Source organism: Triturus cristatus, chromosome 2_1, assembly GCF_964204655.1.
Source record: "Triturus cristatus chromosome 2_1, aTriCri1.1, whole genome shotgun sequence".
Lineage (NCBI taxonomy): Eukaryota > Metazoa > Chordata > Amphibia > Caudata > Salamandridae > Triturus > Triturus cristatus.
In genome coordinates, this window is record NC_140581.1 from 21,857,835 (window position 1) to 21,863,834 (window position 6,000).

Here is a 6,000-nt window from a genome sequence, read left to right on the forward strand (position 1 = left end):
TGTGAGAGAAGCATTTGGTAAAATTATGTATTTGCTGACAGACAATTGTTTTTAAAACCTGTCATGTTGTCAAGTTTTAGTAGCATTAGAAGCCAGTCTTTGCTTGTGCATTGATAAAATGAGTCAGGCTTTGACACTAAAGTGCAGTACTTAAATATGTAGATTGTGTGCAGTCCCCTTACCCCTTCCATAGTAGTGAATGAGTTTTGGTAAACTTCTAGTGATAGTGTTGCTTGTCTAGAATCACACTGTGAGTCTGTGTGCATTTGGGAACCACTGTGAGAGAAGCATTTGGTAACATCAATGTATTTGCTGACAGATAACTGTTTTAAAACCTCTCATTTTGTCAAGTTTTAGTAGCATTAGAAGCCAGTCTTTGCCTATGGATTGATAAAATGAGTCAGGTTTCACACTAAAGTGCAGTACTGAAATATATAGATTGTGTGCAGTCCCCTTACCCCTTCCACAGTAGTGAATGAGTTTTGGTAAACTGCTAGGGATAGTGTTGCTCGTCTAGAATCACACTGTGAGTCTGTGTGCATTTGGGAACCACTGTGAGAGAAGCATTTGGGTACTTCATATCTTTGAATACGCATAACTGCTTAAAAACTTTCCTGTTCTCAAGTTTTGGTAGAATTAGAAGGCAGTCATTGCTTATGTTTTCACCAAGGAACTGTCCTTGCAATACTGTAAACATTCCGTTAATATTCAAGCAGTAACGGAGTGAGGCAGGCCTTAGCACATGCATTGATTCAAATGCTTATCCACTATGCGTGCATTTCTCTAACCATATAGACAGTTCTCTTTCACACCTTTAATTCCACAGTCAGTATCCATACACTTCAAGCAAAACACCCTGTCACTCCCCATGTACTCCTCTAGTGACCCATTCAGCAGCATATACTAAACCATTCACTTCGCCAAAACCCAAACACTTATAAATTCACTCAGGTACTCTCTTGGCAGTACTCTCATCATTCAATCAGTATCCAAGTACTCATGCAGCGAGCCAGGCCTTACAACATGGACTGCTTCAAACCCCTATCCAGTATGCATACAGGCTTCTAGTCACCTACACACTTGTCTTTCACTTCTTTAATTAACTAGTCAGTATCTATATACTTCAATAAACATCCTGTCACTCATCTTGCACTCATCCAGTGACTGATCCAGTACCATGTACTAATCTTTTTACTGCGCCAAAACTGAAAAACTTAAAAGTTTTACCCAGGCACTCTCCTAGCAGTAGTCTAATGATTCAGTCAGTTTCCAGGTACTCATGTAGTGAACCATGCATTACCACATAGAGGGCTACAAATGTCTATGCAGTATACATGTAGTCTTCTAACATACTATACACTTGTCTTTAACAGCTTCAATTCCCCAGTCAGTATCCATGTACTTTGAGCAAACATCCTGTCACTCCCCTTGCAGTGTTCTAGTGACTTATTCAGCACCATGTAGTAATGCATTCACTGCGCCAAAACTGAAACACTTGTAAATTCACCCAGGTACGCTTCTTGCAATAGTCTAATCATTCAGTCAGTACCTAAGTACTAATGGAGTGAGGCAGGACTTAGCACATGGATTGATTCAAACGTGTTTCCAGTATGCATGGAGGCCTCTAACTACCAACACAATTGCCTTTTAGACCTTCAATTTCTCTGTCAGTATCTATAAACTCCAATAAACACTCTGTCACTTTAATTGCACACCTCCACTGACTCATTTGGCAGTAAGTACTAACCTATTCACTGCACTAGAATCCAAAATCTTAAAAAGATTCACTGAGTCACTCTTTTTGTAGTACTCTAATGATTCAGTCAGTACTCAGGTAGTTTTGTAGTGATCCAAGTGTTACTCTATGGACTGTTTCAAATGTCTATCCACTGTGCATATAGGTCTCTAGCCACCTACATACTTGTCTTTCACACCTTCAATATCCCAAACAGTATTCATACAGTTCCCGCAAACACCCTGTCACTCTCCTTATACTTCTCCAGTGACCCATTCAGCACCATGTACTAATCTATTCACTGATGTGAAAGCCAACCACTTATACATTCACCCAGGCACTCTCCTTTCAGTACTCTATTCATTCAGTCAGTACCCAAGTACTCATGCAGTGAGCCAGGCCTTAGCACATGAATTGCTTCAAGCGCCTATCCAGTATGCATGCAGTCCTCTAACCACCTACACACTTGTCTTTAACACCTTCAATTCCCCAGTCAGTAAACATACACTGCAGCAAACACCCTATCACTCCCCTTGCACTCCTCCAGTGACACATTCAGCACCATGTACTAATCCATTCACTGCGCCGAAAGTCAACCATTTATAAATTCACCCAGGCTCTCTCCTTGCAGTACTCTAATCATTCAGTCAGTACCCAAGTACTCATGCAGTGAGCCAGGCCTTAGCACATGAACTGCTTCAAATGCCTATCCACTATGCATGCAGTCCTCTAACCACCTACACACTTGTCTTTCACACCTTCAATTCCTAGTCAGTATTCATACACTTCTAGCCTACACCCTGTCACTCCCCTTGCAGTCCTCTAGTGACCCATTCAGCACCATGGACTAATCCATTCACTGTGCCAAAACCCGAACACTTATAAATTCACCCAGGCACTCTCCTTGCACAACTCTAATCATTCCGTCAGTATCCAAGTACTATTGGACTGAGACAGGCCTTAACATATGGATGGATTCAAACATGTGTCTACTATGCATGTAGGTCTCTAATCACCTACACACTTGTCTTTCACACCATCAATATCCATGTCAGTATTCATACACTTCTAGGAAACACCCTGCCACTCACCCAGTGTGTCTCCTTATAGTATTGTAATCATTCAGTCAGTTAGCATGTAGTCTTTTAGTGAGGTAGGCTTTAGGGCATGAACTGCTTCAAAGTAGTATGCACTATGCATGTAGTGTTTTAACCATCGTCACACTTGTGCTTCAGGGCTATAGTTTCTTAGTCAGATTTTATATAAAATGTGTTTCTACAGTAATAGAATAGTATAAATTTGAAAGTTATTAATATACTTTTATTTGTGATTCTTTTTTACAGATACTGTTTTTCAACGTTAAATTAGAGAAATCATGCCAGAAAAAAAAGAAAAGAACAGAGACAGGAGAATTACTTGAAGAAACATCAACCACAAGTATTGAATGTACAAGATAATGTGGCTAAAAAGAAAAAATCTTCTGGTAGGATCACAAAGCAATTTATTAAAAATGTTTATAGGAGCAAACAGAATGTACAGAATGCTGAAACCACTGAGAATGTTTCAACTAGAAAAAAAATTCAAAATAAGAGGAAAAGCAAAAAAACAAATGTTCAGTCAAAGGAGACAAAGGATGCTAAAAAGAAGGCAAAATCAGTATAAGGAATTACACCAACAAATATTTTACAAGAGAGTAATACATAATTTGCTGAAAGATGTGAAGAAATATAAAAACAGAGCTCTATTTTATAAAAAGAAGAAGCATATTGAAAACATTGTTGAAAAGGCTTTTGAAGTAAAAAGGAAACTATTCATTTTAGTATTAAACAGAATTCGATCACTAGATAAACCAATCCATTTAATGAAGGCCAAAAGTAGGAGGATCAGAGTAATTATTAGAAAAAATGTGTGATTTTTTTTGGGAGAATGGAAACACAGTTCCAGTTCAGAGCCTTTCTTTAATGAAGAGAGTTATTTACAGAGCAAAAAATTACTGTTTGCAGTTGACACCAGTGGTAGAGGTTATGAAGTTAAAGATGGTTGTCCAATTGAGAAAGAGAAAATGGTTGAAAGAAATGCAGAAGAAGTGATAGCTGATGAAGTTCTAAGGAGACGTCCTAAACACCCAGTGTATACTTGGTATTGCAGTAGTATTTGTAGTGTACAACAGGAATCTATTGATAAATTATGTAGTTTTTTATGAGCATATAGTAAAAAAAGTGTTAAACAAAAGATTAAGGTGTTGCAAGGATTAGACCCTTGCAGAGTGAGAAAAAATACTGTTTTGCACGGTCTTCTCTGGCTTTTCTTTCTAGGAAAGTTTGTCAAAGTGTTTTTCACCATTTCAGGATGCTGGCAGTACATCGTACTCAAATGCGGAAGTTAGTGAGAAGATTGTAATATGCGAAAAGTCCAGCACTAAAGTTAAATGAGTTGAACAGTGCTCTTTTGCGTGGCTCAGTATCAGATGTGAAGAAGGTTTGTGATGATATTGAGTTTTGTTACTTTGGTCCTCAGCAAGAGAGTGCAGAAACTGACACATTAGTAGAACAAAATGTTAAAGACAATGTAGAACCAGTAATTACAAAAATTTTTGAGGATGAAATCACAAAGTTTAAGGTAATTTCAGGTGAAAGACCAAATGTTTCTTGTATTTGTTGTCGGCGAACTCACTATAAAAATCAGACTAGGGGTGTCAATCTGTATTTAAAAAGTGAAATAGAAGATAATGATAAGTGGATGGAATTTGCAACTTATTTGTTGGTAGAGGATTGTTTTGATTTGGGATCTGAGCAGCATATTTGCAAATATTGTTATAACAAATTAGATGAGAATAAAATGCCTGCCAGAGCTGTTCATAATAATCTATATTTGGTTGCTATTCCTCCAGAGCTGATAGATTTAAATACGTATGAGTCTATTCTCATTCAATGTGTTCACCCGTTTCAGACTATTGTTCGTATGGAGCCTAAAACAGGTAAATTACCTCCATCAGAGTTGCAAAGAGGATTGAAAGGAAGAGTTGTGTATTTACCGTTAGATTTAAGGAAAAATATTGAAACTATTGGTGTAGACCATGCAGAAAATGAGCCTCTAGTCATTTTAGTTAATGGTGTTCCTACTAAGAATAAGAAAATCTGGCAAGAGTTAGTGGATGTTAGAAAAGTGCAAAAGGCATCATTGTATCTGTTAAAAAATAATGAGTACTATAGAAATGTGTTTGTAGGAGAAGAAGAAATAGATTTAGCAGAAGATACTGAAACATTAAGTGGACAAATTGAAAAAGTGGACATGTCCAGATGTGAAGAAATCTATGAACATTACAGTGTACATCCACTTCATTCCAAAGAGGTGATGGGGAATACGATTGAGTTGTTCCAAACGAAAAAAGCAACAGGAAGTCCCATGAGTGTATGGGAAGAGAGCTTGGAAGCTCGTTGTTTCCCGCAGTTGTATCCAACAGGAAGAGGTGGACGATATGATGAACGTCCTGTGCAGATTCCTGCATCTGAATATCGGACATCAAGATTATATGCAGAAGATCCAAGATTTCGACAATGTATCCCTTATATGTGTCATCTTCTGTTTGAAAGTGACTTGTCTGGACTTTCATATGCAGTAAATCACATTTTAAAAACTGGAATGCATCTGCAAAATGTAACTGCAAAGGATTTTATGGATAAAGTGCATCAGAGAGATGATCATTTAGAATCTCAGTTGATTAATCTGATGGCATGTCAGCGTGGGACTAATGAATATTGGTACCGTCGTCATGGAGAACTGAAATGTATGCTACGAAACTTGGGAACTCCTACATGGTTTGTTACACTAAGCTGTGCTCAGTATGATTGGGATGATTTACTTGAATTTCTTCGAGAGGCAAATTCCAATATAAAAAATATTGAATACAAGACACCTGGAGAATTGTGCTCATTGGAACCAGTTAAGGTATGCAGATATTTCAATCATAGATTTGAAGCTATGATATCTTTCATCTGCAATAAAAAGAATCCTCCTCTTGGAGAAGTTGTGGATTTCTTTTGGAGAAAGGAGTATCAAGCAAGAGGTGCTCCTCATATACATATGTTGTTATGGATCAAGGACGCCCCCAAATTTGGAACAGATTCAGATTAAACTGTTTTGTCTTTCATTGAAGATTATGCCACATGTGCTGTACCCAATAGCAGAGAACATAAAACTTAAAACAACAAGCCTTACAATTCCAAAGCCATAGGTGTGGAAAATACTGTCGATGAAAGTACAAG